Genomic DNA, 18233 nt, shown 5'->3' on the forward strand with positions numbered 1-18233 from the left:
CTAAACAGGATAAGATTACCTGTTCTGTTTAAATAAATATTTGACATTTACATTACTATGACTACATACAGTTCAAAATTGAGCCATGTGGTATACCATGCCTATATGCAACTTTTTATTTCCTCTGGGGTTAATCAGTTGTCTGGGTTTTATGTTTATTTTTTTTTCTATCCCTATAACTAATTCATCCCCAAACACCCTGACAGAACCATAAATCTCCTCGTTGTTCAAACACCTCTGTTCTCCTGCTCCATTGTGCACTGTTTGTTTTCAGGCGGCCGCCGAGCTAAGTTATATCATCTGCTACCTGCTCCCCTGTCTCCTGGGCTTTCTCCCTGTTTCTTCTTCCTTTTTTAGAGAAGCAAATCCATGAATAACTTCCTGACAAAAGGGGCGTGGAAGGTACACTTTTTGAAACCTTGTAGTTCTAGAATTGTCTTTATTATAACATCACACTTGCTATGTGGTTTATACACTATAGGATTTTCTGATGAAAATGATTTTCACTCAGAATTTTGAACACATAGGTTTGAGGCTTTCTAGCTTCTATAGGTGACCTGTTTTGCAGTCCAGCCCACCCTCCCCGCTCCCCAAGCTTCTATTTCTGCAACCTCACAGTCTCGTGCCTCAATGTGGGTCATCTCACCCAGGCGCCCAGCACGTTCCACAGGCATGTGGAATGTTGACAACAGGGGAAAGTGGGTGAAGAGGACACGGGGTCTCGCTGGACTGTCTTTGAAACCTTTCTGTATCTCTAAAATAGATCCACAGGGAAAAGGTCATTCATTTTTAAATGCCCATGGAGAGAGGAGTTAGGCGAAATCAAAGTGAAAAAGTTACTTTTTTAGTTCCCCAAAGACAGCACTAAATCAGGAACACAGATTGGAATGAGGTATATCCCACCCTACAGGGTTATCCTAACCCCAAGGGGAAGCATTAATATAGAAGGAAATGAAGGGAGACATTTAAAGGTACATATTTGGTGATCTAAACATCGGAAATACAGGGCATTAAACAACTATTAACTGAGTCCCTAACAGTCCTTCAGTTCGGAAGCAATCATTGTAACTCCAATGAAAAAATATATTAAATTATTTTCATTATGGACCACTAGATGGCAGTATTGCAACTTTTTTTAGGTTTACAAGTTAATGTATGGAATGTTACTGAAATTTAGTTATCCCACCAGTGGCCACCTACCCCAGCAACCCCTAGCTAACTACAACTGCTCTTCGACTGATTTTCTCCAGAAAGAATATGCTACCTTCTCAGCAATCCACATTCTCTGAAGTAATTTGACCACAAATGGTCGAATTTACTTTTCCTCAGCTCTGATGGGATTCTCTAGCATAGGATTCTCAAGTGTTTGGAGTAAGGACATCTTTACATTCTTAAAAATAATTGAGGCCCTTAAAGAGCTTTTAAAATTGTGGGTTATACTTATCAACATTTACTCTATTCAAAACTAAAACCGAGATTTAAAAATAATATTTACTGATGACTTCTTTTAAATAGCATTAAAAGCATGTGAACATAGTAAATAACATGTTTTAGGAAAAATAATCAGGTACTCAGAAACAAAAAATACTTAGTGAGAAAGAGTTTTAGATTTTGCAAATCTCTTTTATGCCTGACTTCACAGTGGACAGTCGGATGGTCATATCTGTCTCTGCTTCCATGTGCTGCCTCTGGAAAATTCCACTGCAAACTCAGAACAAGAGCTGAGACTGAAAGAGGCAAATCATGTCTTAGTATCATCACGACAAGAGTTTTGATCTCGTGGGTTCCCAGAAAGGTCTCGAGAACCCCTGGGGAACCTTAGCTGTCCCGGCACTCTCTCCAGAATCTTCCTTTGCTACCCACACCTCTCTGCATCTTCTCACCTCTCAGAGATCTGATTCTACCAATATTCCCTGCATGAAAGTCCTTATGGCTGTAAGACACATGTATTTGCAGAATTTACACACTATCTTGGGTTAAAAGCATTATTTTATTTATTTATTATTTATTTATTTATTTAATTTATTTATTTATGTATTATCTTTATACAAAAAGAATTCTGATATTATGGTCCTATCTAGCAAGACTAGCTGGTAACTTAACTTGTCATTCTCTCAGTCCCCTTCATTCCATGTTAGGGCCATACATTAACGTAAAAGTCCTACAGAAAAAGTAGGACTTACATTAAATGAAGACTACACATAAGAAGCGATGCCTGGTGTCCCCATTCTCTCCGCTCACGGCTTTGGTCCATAGTGATGAATGCTGAGACGTCCACTCTCCAACCTCCAGGCCAGCCATCGTCCTTCCAAGTCCACTCAGGGACTCTCTGCTTTGGAGGCACAGGGTGTAAATCTGAGGCCTTAGGTTCAACCCCTCCTCCAACTACTCAGTAATCTCTGTCAGATCCTGCCGCCTTCCCAGGGTACTGCCTTGGAACAGCACACCAAACACTAGCATTCAGGACAGGTACCAACTCCTGTCCACAGTCCAAGCTGGAGGGGAACATGAGACCTTGCATTAAGGTCTTCACTACAGATGTGCTCTCTCTAGAAGTCCTAGGAGTGGTGAAGGACTATAAATACAGTGTCCTCCTGGGGAAAATATATATATATATTTTTTCTTCGTTAGCTGCAAAACAAGCTGTTATTCAGGAAGGATTCAGCCCCATTAGTCAGCCCCATTAGACTTTGAACCTCCCAATTAGAAATGCGGAGATTCAGAAATCCTGGCACTCAAATGTTCCTGAGAACCCCTGTCAGGAGGAAAGTCTGTGTCTAAATGGGCGTTTTCCCATCTGCAGCAAAGACAGCAAAGAGCCAAGCCCTACTTCCTATTCCCTCTGGGCACACAGTCAGACCACATTTGTCAACCCCCCAACCCCCCTGCCTTAGATGTGGCCATGCGACTGAGTCCTGGCCAGGGGAGTGTGGGCAGAAATGAGGCCCACCACTTCCAAGCGAGGTCGCTGAGATCTGCCCACACAGCCACTCGTGGCATCCACATGTCACTGGTCCCCTCTCATCCACCGACTGGACACAGAGGCGCAACTGGAAAACTGGAGGCCCTCGGAACTCCTTGGATGGAAGGAGCTGTTTCCCGTATCCCCCGCGGGGAGCAGGGCCCAGTACCAACCCCAGAGGCAACCCCCTTCGGACTATGGGTTGCTTGTTTACTTTGCTAAACCACTGAACTTAGCGAGGTACTGAAAAAAGACACTCTCTAAATAATGACTACATTTTGAAAAAAAGGCTATGGAAAAAAATTTCATAACTTCAAAGAACTTTTCTCCAGCAAGGGGAGCCTCTTTGGTGATATCAACCACAGGGGTGGGGGGTAGGGAGAAAGTAAAAGAGAAGTGAAGGGGGCCAGGTGGGAGAGGCACACCAAAGGCCAAATCCACACGAGGTTGGTTTCACAATGGATTATTCATCTGGACTTCCCTCAGTTGTCAACCAGATCTAGCCAAATCTCGACCGCAGATGCATACTCTAAGAAGTGCTTTGTGAACAGGCCCCCTCGCTCCTGAGAGTCATCGGGCTGTTTTTAATATTTTAATAATTCTAATTGCAATTATAAATTCACTTCCTATCAGCTCTCCCAGGCTATCTAAAGCATCCATATTATTGCTCTTGACTGAATTATACAAACTCATTGTGCTAATACCAGCTTCCCATGCATGAAAATGCAGAAATGAATTAGTTATGACAATGCTCTCGCTTTTGTTGTAGCAGAATCTGTCAAAACAGGAAGTCCAGAAAGTACACTAGTGATAAGAGAAATCTTTTATTGTGTGAATTCTGACAACCTGTGTGTGTGTGTGTGTGTGTGTGTGTGTGTGTGTGTGTGTGTGTGTGATGGGGACCCTGGGGGGAGGGACATGTATTCATGGGAGCCACCCAGGATTCAGGCAACTCCCAGGGCTCTCTGCCAACAGAATCTAAATTCCTCTGGGTACCTGCCTTGCTCCTATGCAGCTTATATGCTCCTGGGGAAGCCCATGCTCCACCCACCCAGTAATCCACCAGCTCCAGGGATTAATTCAGGGCCATCTGCACATCTCATCTCATTATTGACAGGGATTGGATTAGAGGTGGGCTGAAGACCCCACTGAACAATGTGATGAGAAAATGTACCTTGGGTTTCTGAGGAAGCAGCTTTCGCCCTCTTCCATAGAACCATCTAGAAAGATTTACCCTCCTACCACCCAGGAATGTGGACGTTTAGGGCAGTCATTTCCTAGATGTAAAGAGAACTAGCTATGGGATATGGAGGAAGGATGGAGGGAACTGAACCTTTGAGAACCAATAAATTTCCTGTATGATTTAAGCCTATTTGGGTTGCTTTTCCTATTACTTGCTACCAACAGATTCATATATGGTATCATATATATGTGGGATATGTGTATCAGCATCTTATCTATATCTATATTTACATATACATATGCACACATGTATACATAAATGTGTATATACGGAAGATACATTATGTTATGTTTATTTATACATGTGGCTTGATATAGATGTACATGTATATAAATGACGACAGAAATAGACTATAAAAGTAGATGTATGTTATTGTGTGTCATACACATGATTCCCATGCATGTCCACATATCCTAAACTCCCTCTACATACAGGTACTTTACCGGATACTTTCCTAGCTAACTTAAATGTTGCCCCATATCACCAGCCCAGGAATGAAGATATATGCAAGATCATTAATGGCCGGCTCGAGTGAAATTCAATTACATTATTTGCATTAACTTACTGAAGGCCATCCACCCCATAAGATACATCATGAAAGCAATATACAATAACATCCGTGCATCACTCAATATTTCAAAAAGCCACACTGCCACTCAATTAAGGATTTACTATTGAGTCATTTTCAAAACAAACTCCCAAATGATCTGCCCTTCAATGTGTTGACAGGCTGCTACTAACAGTGGCATAGAAGGAGTCACAAAAACCACTCAATACCACTCAGAGCTCTAAGAATAAATGGCAGGCAGTAGAGTTAGAGCCCTCAGAATGCCTCTTTGGAGCCTCCCAGCCAATGCCCATGGTGTGGCATCAGATTCCAGCAGTAACACGTTTCAGGACATTATTCTGTGGACCTCAGTTAGCCACTCAGGGCATCCTCCACCAACACAACTAAAACTCCCCTGCGTTTCTGGGGAGTATTTGGAGAAGTGATGAACTGAGCTGAGATTAGGGTGCAGCAAGTGAGGCACGCGGGCTACAACATTAAAGCAGGCACTCTGCCTCAGCCCTGGCCCCTGGTGGTAGTGACCAGAAAGAACACACTCAAGTTCAAAGGCCTGGCTAGTTTTACCTGTAAACTGTCTGTGCCAATGCACAGGTGTGCCACATGCCTCGGGACTAGACTGTAGCTAATCCCCTAAATCCCCCGAGTGTTTGCACCTTTGAGAGTATCTTTGATTGTTAATCTCACTCCAGAGATGGAGTTTGGAACTTCAAACGCCTTTTCCTCCCACGGTGAATAAAGCAAGGCCTTGGAGGCCCACAATCGGGAAAGCAAGTAAAAAGAAGTGGAATGGAGCCAAATAAAATATAAACCTAGACTGAAAAAGAGCAATTTCAGGGATCACACAATGACTGTAGATGAACTGTAATGGAACAGCCAGCAGGGTTTTCTGTACAGCCCATGGAAATCTAGGGGAGGCCACCCTGATCTTTTTCTCTTAGATCCTCAATCAAAGGCCACTACACACCCTGGATACTGCTCTGAGCCCTTCCCTGACCTCCACCTACTTCCTGCCACCTGCAGCCCACCTCTGAGCACTGTTGACACTAAAACCTTGACATCTCTTCCCTAGGTCAATTTACCTTCATCCCCGTGGCCTCTTCTCTGTGCAAAGGCAATAGAAATCATCTCAATCCTAGAACGTTTTAAATAGATGCACAACTTCCAGGTGTTTTTAATATTTTTATATTTTTATTGATTTCAGAGAGGAAAGAAGAGAGAGAGAAATAGAAAGATCCATGATGAGAGAGAATCATGGATTGGCTGCCTCCTGCAAGTTCCCCACAGGGGATCGAGCCCACAACCTGAGCATGTGCCCTTGACTGGAATCGAACCTGGGACCTTCCTGTTTGCAGGCTGACGCTCTATCCACTGAGCCAAACCGGCCAGGTCAGCAACTTCCAGGTGATTTTCCCCATCCAATAGATTCTACTGCAGCCTGACCCATCTTTCTAAAACACTTAGTTCAGAGATTGCCCCTGCCCCTCAAATTCAAACATCTTTTGTTTTTAATTATTGATTTTAGAGAGGAAGGGGGAGAGAAAGAGAGAGAGAAACATCAGTGATAAGAGAGTCACTGACTGGCTGCATCCGGCACACAAAACACTGGGGATTGAGCCTGCAACCCAGGCATATGCTCTGACCAGGAATCAAACCGTGACCTCCTGGTTCATAGGTCAATGCTCAACCACTGAGCAACACTGGCTGGGCATCAAGTTCAAACATCTTGATCTATGCAAAGCCCACATGGCCTAGATCCCACCTCCTTCTGTTCATATTCACACAGTGTTCCCTCGCATAAGCTCTTCTCACTTTTTTCAGCTTTTCAAACCTACCATGCTCCATGCTCTGTGCTCTTCCTCAACACTGATTCTTGACAAACGATGCTCCCTCTGCCTAGGACTTTCTCTGCCTTTTCTGGACTATCTCTCTTATCTTCCATTGGCCAGCTTAGGTGACTTTTTAAGGGACACAACACATTCCCCAAGATGAGTTAAGTCTCCCTTTTGCATGCTCTCACTATGCCTTGTGTGCCCCTTATAACACTCGTGGCATTTTATTTAAAAATGTGTTTAGTTGTCTGACTTCCCCATCAATTGATCACTTTTCTGAGAGTAGAGATGGCCTTAACTGGCAAGCTAAAAATGAAAGTCTGATTTCGTATACTTCCCCCCACATTAATCAATTCACTTACTAAATGAATAGAGAGCAATTACTATAAGCCAGGCACCATACTAAACCCTAGGAAGAAAGTGGTCAAGCAGTCTGACTAAGTCAATTGCTCACCCATCAGGGTTGGAATCAACTTCTAATCTTCTACTTACAGTTCCCCAACTTTGTTTTATTTATTTTTTTTAAAATATATTTTATTGATTTTTTACAGAGAGGAAGGGAGAGAGAGAGTCAGAAACATCGATGAGAGAGAAACATCGATCAGCTGCCTCCTGCACATCTCCTACTGGGGATGTGCCCGCAACCCAGGTACATGCCCTTGACCGGGATTGAACCTGGGACCCTTCAGTCCGCAGGCCAACGCTCTATCCACTGAGCCAAACCGGTTTCGGCATCTTTGTTTTAATATCATCCTGTTTTACCCCAAGTTACCAAGGGAGAAAGTGAAGAGTAAATAGTTTTCCTAATATATTACTGACACTCCTTCCCCCAATACCTTACAGATTCAGAGTAGAGAATGGGGAAGTATAGGAAGGAGGAAACAGTGTACAAAAATGAAGGGATGCTCTGCTCTGCTGCACCCAAGAGATCGATGGAGAGGGGAACCCTCTGGAACCAGTGGCTGAAGTGGATTGAGGATTTAAGCTCAGAGAGCTGAAAATAAGGATGCTCAAATCCGAAAAGTTGTCTGTGAAGCTACTCAGTCTTAGGGTCTTTGACATAAAGATCCATCTGCCCAATTTGGTGTGCTGATGGTAGGAGGTGTCTCATGACCCCTTACCAAGCCAAAAAGCTCGTCCTCCCTGTCTCCCAGAAGGCAACACTATCAGGTACTCACAATCCTTTTATGTGTGAACCCCTGCACTGAATACATTAGCACAGCACAAGCCCTCAGCTTACATTTCTGTTCATACCATTTAGAGCTATAGCATACTCTGCCCATTTTAGTGATTATAGAAGATAACTACATTTGAATTTCATGTGTGAGTTTTATGTGGTTGCATTAAGACTAATTGCTTCTTTTTTAAAATATATTTTATTGATTTTTTACAGAGAGAGGAAGGGAGAAAGATAGTTAGAAACATCAAGAGAGAGAAACATCGATCAGCTGCCTCCTGCACACCCCCTACTGGGGATGTGCCCACAACCAAGGTACATGCACTTGACTGGAATTGAACCTTCAGTCCACAGGCCTACGCTGTATCCACTGAGCCAAACCGGTTAGGGCGACTAATTACTTATTGATTGTAATCTTTATATATAATAATCAAATTGCATAAAGAATGAGTGATATATTAATATGATTCATGAAGTCCAGGTGAGGCTATTAAAATATACCAAGACAGTTAAAATCAGTGGGAAGGAGCTTGTGCCAAATGAGAATTTTCCCCTGAAAACCTTTTTTTAACATTCACTCCATGTGCTTAAAATTTCATTGAAGAGACCAACATTACATACACACACAAAAAACCCACAAAAATCTAATCATAATGGTGATAAAAACAGAAGTTCTAGCTTCGGATAATGGCAGAGTAGTTTGAATCAGAATGATCCTTTTGCCAATTTCAACGGCAAACTCTAAGCATAACACCAAAGACAACTTCTGAGGAATTGAAGATGATGCAAAGTGGGTAGAAACTGGGGAAGAATCAAACCAGGAGAGAAGGGAAGTGCACTAGAGTGCCATCCATGTCTAAAGGTGTGTACCCTGGAGATACTCCTCATAGAACTCAGCAGGAAACCTCTGGAGGGAGAGAGGAAAAGGAGTTTGAGGGAGGAGAGAAGGCTGGAAACTGAGGGGGAGCCCTAAAAATGTAGCTAAACTTTAGTAAAATTACCATATATGTTTTCTTTCTGGTTACCTTTTACTTAAAACACATAACACTGGATTATTAACTTCACCTCCAGTGCCTCTCTCCTCTGCAGAGAATGGGAGATGGGGCTAACAGTTCCAAAGTTCCCATCATGTCTTGGTCTTTCTAGTGACCAGCCCCATCCAGGACCCACCAAAAGGCACCTCATTGGAACCAAAGATGCTCCTGTCATGCAGGAAAGTAGAAGGGTCTTAGGAACTCTGTGTCAGGAATCGGGAATATATACTCACATCCGTATAACCTTTAAAAAATGTCATGTAATCTTTGGGGTCATCATTTCCATATTCCAAGAAATATTTGCTACAATTGAATTTCAGTCCAACAATACAGTTTGGCAAGTTTGTTTTTAATGTAGTTTTGTCATGGGGTTGGCCTTACATTCTTTAGAGCAGCAATCAGAAAATGTAAAAATGAGAGAAGAAATGGGGGATATTAAGGATGAGGTCTGGTCTCTTCTATGTTAGCACATGTGGATATTACTTTTGTTAGGACAAATACCAGTGTGTATCACCACATCCATTACTGGAACACATTCCCCATTTTGTAGCTTTTGTTTTACTTCTGTCTCCGTTATTTAGAAGCCTGGAGACTTTAGCTAAAAATAAGAACTTTGTTTTATGGCATAATGGTTAATGCACACAGCAAATATTTAATTTGGGTTGGGTTTTTTCCTCAAACTAATTGACCTCTTAATCAATAATTGTTGTTTTAATTGGACTGCTAATAATTAAATGTCAAACATTGTTAAATTCCCCCAAATTGCCTTTATTTCCCTACAATGTTAATTTATTCCATGTTGAGTCTGGTCTGTTGAGCTATGTCTATCCTAATTTTTTTTTCTCATTTTCTCATGTGGTGTACTTTTCTCTTCCTCCCAAATATAAAGATCTGAACTTCCAAAAACTTTAGTGACTGGAATTTTGTGGCAACAGAAAGAAGGATATTTACCAAAGATCCTTTTTCCTTCATGGCAATCACCCATATGCATCCCCACTAAGAATAATAATAAATAAATAAAAATTACCCACTTAAAAGAAGTGTGATTCTTCGTTTTACCTATTTTTTGATGCCTTAAGCATAACTGCCAATTTTGCAGACTATGGAAGCAAACATTTTTACTTGCAATAATTTCCACAAATGTGCTATGTATGGCTCCTAGTTAAAAACGCATCATCTCCTCCAAGTGTAAATATTTTCTTGGGATGAGAAATCCTCCAAAACCACAGGTTCCTGGCCTTTGTGGTTGGTATAAACAAGCTCTGCTTGTAGAGCTTTCAGTCTCAAGATGTGACCGTCACGGTGTTATTTTAAAGCCTATACTTAGCATTTTTTTCAAAAGTCTTTGCAAGATTTATTCACATGTGGTTCAATGTTTCCACATCTCTGAAGTCACCTGCTAGGATCAGCCCGGCTTTACATATGGGAAATCATTTATGGGAAGTGAACAATATTGTCTTTGTATCTAACTACAAGCTGGCTCGGCCTCACCTTCACAATTAACTGAGTTTCCAAAATTCTTTTCCTGGCACACACTGTGATTCTTTTCTTCTCTCAGACACAGAGAACAAAATTGCCTTATCCCCAAGTCCTTGCTCCAGCTTTTGAATGTCAGCAATGCTTTTGCTCATCTGAAATGTTCGCCAAGCCCCTGAGGACATGTGTACAATGTCCAGAATCTGGACCTGCTGCAAAGGCTACTTAACTTCTCCAGGTCTCTTTCCATAGGTGCATGTATGTGTTTCCTACCACCCATGTCACTTGGGCTTTTTATTAATATACTAGGGGCCCAGTGCACGAATTCATGCACCTTGAAGGAACTGTGGGCTGTGAGGCTGTGGTAGGCACAGGGGCGGGTCTCAGCCCATCCTCTGTGCCCCCCGCTCAGCCCCTCCCACCATGGCCTCCTTTCCCTCTTCCCTCCTCCTGGTCCCCTGTCTGCCAGCAGCCCCGTTCACACCTGCTGCTGGTGCTGGCCCCAATCACTCTGCGCCTTTAGCGGGTGCAAGCAGCGGCTGCTGCCCCAATGGCTCCTCAGGAGCAGGGGGAGGTGGAGAAGCCCTCAGGGGCAATCAGGGCCAGCAGCTGCCACTCGCACCCACTGATGGTGCTGAGTGATCAGGACTGGTGCCAGGCACTGGCAATGGGTGCAAGCGGGGCCGGCGCTGGCAGTGGGTGCGAGTGCCAGGTGGGACCGCAGCGCATGGGAGCAAAGAATTTTCAGTAACCACCAGAGGCTTGCCCTGATGGTAGCGGCCAGCGCCCTGTCTTGGTCTAGTGCCCACCCCCCCCTCCCCCCCTCACCTGCTCCACCATCCCATGCCATGTTCCGTGCATGCCCCCTGGTGGCCAGCGCACATCATAGCGACCAGTTCTAGTTGTTCTGCTGTTCGGTCTATTTGGATATTAGCCTTTTATTATATAAGATTTCTTTAAAGTTTTGTTTGCAAAATGTGCCCATGTCTTGGTGTGGAGATTCTAATATTGATTTTCATCTTCATTGGTATTTTTACAGATGTTTGATAATAGTATATGTTATATGTCAGAACGAGGAAAGCATTTTTCTTAAAATGAGACCACATGAGGAACAGATAAATTCTATCGACCATCAACCAGCCCTGATTCTAACCACTAAGATTCTTCAAAGCAGGTTGTGCGTGAATTCCACTCTACCACGTTCGAAGAGAGGAAACACAGAGCCACACAGCCCCACTGTTCTCACTTGAGCACTTCCAACAACTGTTTTTGAATGGCAACATGGATACATTGAGTAATAATGCCACAACTGGCTGCCAATCATTTGGGTCTAAATAAAGCGAACATTCCAGAGGCTGTTGACCTTCCACACTGCTTGGTTTTTCTTTGTCCACTTCAGCACATCTTTTTTAGGAAGCAGAAATGCCTGGAATACAGCTGTTCTCTGTGCCATATGGTAGAGCAGTTAACAACCTACAGCCCCTTTTCAGACCTTTCCTCTCTTTCTATAGTGGTCAAGTGGAAGCAAGGCCTTCATTCAAACATTATAAAACATAGAACTAAAAAGGCCCTATTCATGGAGTTTGGAGAGGAATATTTAGTAAGAGTCACCAAGTCCTGTAAGCTAAAAATGAGTTAAAGGTCACCGAGTAAGGTGCAATCATTTATAAAAAGGAAAGGGGCCAGAGAAGTGCCTGGAAAAGCACTGTTACAAGTCAGCAGAGCCAGAACTACAGTCCAAGTGTCTCCATTCCAAGGCCTGTCTTTCCAGCATTTTTATTCCATTTGAAGATACCGTCTATTGCTATTCTAGAAGGCTGGACACATTTCTACCCTAGTGCCCAAGCAAGAACATTTCCCAAATTTTCTTTGATTTCTTTTTTTTTTTTTTAGCTTGCTAGGACATCAGAGAATTATATATTCCTTTTTACAAGCACTTATTTTTTACTTGGTAGTTCTACTTTTCAACAGCCCTGTAGCTAACAATACCCAAAAGGACCGTGAATATTCCACTCCTGGCCAAAGTTTTCTTCGCTCCATGCCATTAAAAAAAAAATCACCTCCTCTCTACTCTTTCCCTTTCTCTGCCTCATATAAAAGTAAAAATGGCAAAGGGAGCAACAAGTCTGGAAATATGTGTTGATAAATGCTTGGCACTAGTTTTCACTCCACTAGAAGAGAGGAGACTGGTGATATTGTGGCACATAGACTAGAAAACAGTGAACCAGGTTTCTAAACCAAGAGAAAGATTCCAAGGTACCAGCATATTTTGGACAGATTATCTCTGGCCAGGATCAGCATAGCCAGAATTCTGTCACGCCATTTTTTTTTTTTGGATTGACATTATCGTTTTTAAAAATGCTTTCGTTTGTATTTTTTCATGATTGCCATCACTCTATAAAAAGAAACAAAGAACCTACTTGGGTGAGTTTATGTAAATTAGAATACTATTTGCCTTTGACAAAGAGGAAAAACACCATGTTTCCCAGAGTCAGATCAGATCAGCCCTAGCCCTGTAATTTTCCACTTCAGCTTGGAACTCATATTCCAAACACAGCCTGATTCTAGACAACCATACTACAAGACCAGGCTTGCGTAAGGGAGTATGGTGGGTTTCCCAAGCCAAGAATTGACTGAAGGGATTTAGAACAGGCCTCCCCAAGATGGGACCCTTGGGCCTGGGGATTATTCTGACCTGAAGGCAATCAAGAAACTTCTGCTCCACCCTTCACTACCTGGACGAATCTAAATTGGGGTCCTTGCCCATAACGAAAGTTATTACAAGAAATAACTTTTCCATGACCTATCTATATGGCAAAGCAAACATATAATTACTGAAAATCTGCTTTTTACTGTCTTGCATATGACCTTCCTCCCCTCTAAAGCCCCTGGTGCTTTACATCATCCTTAGCTCACAATGTGATATATACCTCATTTTAATTTCCTGTCTCTGAACCTCTCATGTGGGAGGGGATGTCTTTTACTCTCTCATCTACATGGGGTTCCCATACATAAATATGTATTTAAATGTATTTATTTTCTTTTGTTTATCTGTATCATACAGATTTAATAACTAGACCAGCCAAATAAAACCTGTGAACAGTAAGATGTCTCTCTCCCAGGCTTGAACATTTACCTCACTTCTCCTTTCTCTCTTCACAAATACCTAATGCAAAGGCAAATGGATCATTGATGAACGACAGATGTTTTGGGGACCAGGGAGTGGTTGGAATAGCAGACATGGTATCCTTTTAATGACTGTTGGGGACATGCATGGGATTGGGTTCACGTTGCTGACAACTTTAACCACTTTTGGTTTGTCTTAAAGCTTTTCCCATTCTTCATAGTGAAACTGGGTATTTATGAGGGAGAGTGAAGGGAATCAACAAGTGTAGACCAAGGATCATCCTATCCACTTTGCCATGCAGAGTTAGTTCATAATCATCCTGAAGGCCAAGAAGTCTGATTCCCTTTTTAAAGATTTAGAAATGGAGGGCTAGCAAGTTGAGCAACTTTGCTTAATTCAAAACTAGAGAAAAAAAGGTTTGGGGATTTATTGGACAATAAAACCTAGTGGCTTTGCCCTAAATCATGACACCCAAGTCTGAAGAGCATGTGAAGACGTTAACTATTCACTTAGGCAAGAGGACCAGCCTGGAGGCCACCCCCATGCTTCCTGTATGTGAATCTGAGACCCTAAAATACCACCATTTTCCATTTGGACAAAATCTCATAATCCTCTAAACACATGGTAGCTGGGAAAGAGCAGGCTTAGTCCCTGGAGTAGGATTGTGTATTCATGTTGATACATGAAAAAAGCCACGTGGAGTGCGGGGACCCTGCCTGATTCACACAGGAGTCACTGGGGACACAAGCCCCAGAAGGCCCTCCTCCCTTTTTATTGGGAACCTGCTGTTGCACAGATCACCTCTATTTGGGGCTCTGACTTCTGACTTCGTGGATGACAAACACCTTCATTAACATGCTCTATCTCCAGGGGCTGCTTCCTTTGTATAACTGAGGCTTGCCCTCCCTTCTTAAAGGTAGATTTTAAACTCGTTATACCTGCCCTGACTCAAGTATTTTGACATATACAGAGAACCTGAACTTGTACTCTGGTAGTTCTCCTGAATAAGGCAGCAGGGGAGGAAGGGGATTAGAGGGGAAGTGATAAGGTTTGGTTAATGCTCCCCCCCCCACTCCACCCCCAAAAAGCTGCTGTTTTCCAAGCTCTGCCACATTTTTTCAAATCCATTTCCATGAATCATCTTGGTCATTCTCTTTCTCGTCTTGATGCCTCCCTTTATCTATTTTTAAATCATAAATTAGATAGACGACCACTCAAATGTATGTCATCGGCAAAATTTAATTTTCTGTTGGTGGACAAGCCCAGACTCTAAAATCTCGTGATTTGTGACCTGTTCCTGATGTAAATAAGTCACTCCAGGAAAGCAGCTCAACAAGCTGGATCTGATGCCCACGGCAAGTAACACAGCAGTGGGTGGATGTACTCTACTGATAAAATAATGTAAAGAGAACACTCAAAGAAAGGAAGAATGCCAGGTGTTCTTACTTATGATGAGAACATTTCTTAGAAATTACTTCTGCTTGCCTTATTTTATGAAGGAGGAACTTAAGACACTTGCTGACAGCCACTCAGACCAACAGGAGTCAGTCCTGTAACTCATTGCCTTCTATGTGCTCTCATGTTCATAACTCTAGGTCAGCTAGCGGTGCCCATAAAAGGACCAGAATGCCATGGGGAAACCTGTACATCTGAAGTCTTCCTTGCAAATAAATCACTGTATAGATTTATACTGTGGTCGCTATTACAAAGGATCGCTACGGATATGCAGTCAAGCCAGAAATATTTTTGTCGTCTTAAAAATGCTTCTTATTTTGTATTTACATTGATAAACTCCTCCAAAATGTTTTGTTCTTGGAAAAATAGTAAGATGCGGTGGTGACAAGGTTACGCCCTTGTGCCCTGTTCTAAGCCTTCAAATCCAGGCTCCATCACGGAATAGCTGCAAGTACCTGGCACCAACTGTGCCTCAATTTCCTTACCGGTGAAATGCAACTGGTACCTGTTTTAGGTGGTTTTTCGATTATTTTATCTCATTCATTCACAGGAAACATTTATAATGGTGCCAAATATACAATGAACATTAATATTAATGATCATATTCATGCGAAAGAGACATCTCAGACTTTGATCAATTTCGTTGTGGGAAGAAAAACAAGATGGATGGTGTAAAGAGAAAAACAAGGTAATGTAAGATTCCAATACCTACCATGAGGATACTCGGAAAATTGTGATCCTGGAGTCAGAAGACTTGAAGGCACCCTGTCAGCCAGAACAGGGTGTGTTTGGGAACGTCTCCTAAAAATCTCTGTTTCTGATGGTTCTCATCTGTCTGCCTCCAAGCTTGTTTCAGGACCAAGTGAATCCTCTGCTGGAACCTGTTATAACCCGAGAAACATGCTACACAAGTCAGTTTGGTTATCTGTCTTAGTGTTGATTTTTACCAAGATTATTCGGACAATAATTTTTATTAAAGTCTGTTAAATTCTATGTCTACTTCCAGCTTCTTAAAGCACAGTTTTAATCCTGTCTTTCCATTGGTGACTTCCACAAGTAAAATCAAATTTGTTCACAGACTGAATGTGCACATATTCCTTTTCTAATGCTACGTCTGCCACGCAGAATGTTTCTGTCTCCATCTCATCAGTCATCCTTCAAGGTCCAAGTGCCACTCCTAGGAGACCTTACTGGGTTTCCTAGAGTCAGCCTCATTTTCTTCCTTCTCTGAACTCTGTTGGTGCTTTGGTTGTAGAGCCATGGGAAATCACAGCTCATCTGGCATGCCACTGCATGCCAACAGCCATGGCCAACGATGTGTTCTTCCCCAAGTCAACGCTGCTTCTCTCTCCTGGGAATTTTTGTACACACAGGCTCTACAATCTGAGAAGCCCTCCATCCTCTCACTCACTGAGTGGACTTCTAATCCTGCAAACCTTAGTCCAAGTGCTATCTTGTCACCAGGATTCTCCCAGGCAGAGTTAAGTAAACCCTTCCCACCATCTCATAGCACCTAACAGACTCTGAGCACTTTAAGGGCAGTGGGAAGTATAGTTTGTGAAAATGATAATTTTTATTAAGTCAGTTAAACTTACTCTAAAATCCAGTTTCCTCCACCAAAAATTAAGAAAATGATTGAGAGATAAGAGAGAAGAGAGAAGGGGAGGGAGAGAGAGAGAGAGAGAGAGAGAGAGAGAGAGAGAGAACATTAATGTTGGGAAGAAACTACTATAATAGTTTACAAAGTCTTGAGAATTTGCACCACTATTTGCAGCATTGTGGTTAAGGTACATTAGAGAATAAATAAGTCAAATATTTTCAAATAACTCTATTTTAGCACCTACTATTATATATCTCAATAATTTTATTGATGTTCCCTCTCTACCATGAGCCCCTGGCAGGCAGCTATCATGGAGCATACGAGTCTTAGAACCTGACAAACACCTGGGTTTGAATGCCAAACCTGTTACTTAAGAGCCGTGGGTCATTGAGAAGCTCCTTCCTCTCCTGATGCCTCAGCCCCACTCCCTATAGTGTGCAGGGGACATTAGCCACTTGGGAGGATTGTTGGGAGGGTCCCAGTGAGTATGAATAAGCTCAGAAGAAAATACAAGACTTAGTGACTGCTCAACATATGACAGTTATTTATTTGTAAAACCAATGGCTAAATATAGAACATAGCAGATGCTAAATAAACATGTCTTAAATAAAGAAATGGCCCTAGCTCATTTGGTTCAGTGGATCGACCGTCGACCTGCAGACTGAAGGGTCCTGGGTTCCATTCCAGTCAAAGGCTCAATCCCCGGTAGGGGACATGCAGGAGGCAGCCAATCAATGATTCTATGTCATCATTGATGTTTCTCTCTCTCTCTCCCTCTCCCTTCCTTTCTGAAATCAATAATTAAAAACATATTTAAATCTACCACTATTCTTTAATTTCTTCTAGGACGCCAAGGTCCTCAGCACCTTGCTGACAAAGTGTGAGACATGTTCCCTTCCTTCAAAGCACACCTAATATCCCAGTGCTAATATTTTTAAATAAAATAAAGATTATAAAGGAGCCACCAGTTAGAAGCAGAGCCCATTGGTTCTCAGTTTAAGGTTAACAACATGACATATTCTTATTCCGGGCCATTGTTTTCCACTATGGCCAGAATCTGCTGATTCCAGTATTGTAAGCATTGTAATTGGGCTCTTTCAACACCAAGTTTTACAGAGAAATTTTTTCAAAGGACCATCTCCGGGCTGCTTCTTGCTTGTCTCATGTATGTCCCCTTCAGCCTAACAGAGGGGGCCACCTTTGTGACATGTTTCACTTTTTGCAGATTCTAATGTCTTTCCCAGCATCCACCTTACCTTGAACACTTGTCTGTTCACCTCAAATATAGCAGCTCTTAAATGTGACTATGAGCTTTGATGTTAACAATAGATACATAAAGCACCATATTATTATTTTTGACTCTATTGGAAGAGCCTTAAGACACTTCATTTAGTTTTAAATTTTTGAACTGCAAGAGTTGCCTATTTTGTAAGATTTATGCTAGTATGCCTTCCTTAAATTTTTTAAAATAACTGATTCTTTGCAGCCATTGCATATGTATTATTTTTTACTTGTATAATGTTTTGCTAACTATTAAATGATTTGTATCTTTTTCCTAGTTCCCCTGACAATAGCCATTAGTTTGAAGTGCTTAATGTGTAACAGACCCTGCCCTATGTCAGTGAGTTCATACAACAACTATATAAAAAAGGTATTATTATTTTAGTGCCATCTTACATCTGAGAAATAGGCTTATTAAAGGTATATAATTTTTCCCAAACGCCTATAGCCAGGAAGTAAAAAAGCAAGATGGAAACACAGT

The sequence above is a fragment of the Myotis brandtii genome, unplaced genomic scaffold, assembly GCF_000412655.1.
Source record: "Myotis brandtii unplaced genomic scaffold, ASM41265v1 scaffold525, whole genome shotgun sequence".
Taxonomy (NCBI): domain Eukaryota; kingdom Metazoa; phylum Chordata; class Mammalia; order Chiroptera; family Vespertilionidae; genus Myotis; species Myotis brandtii.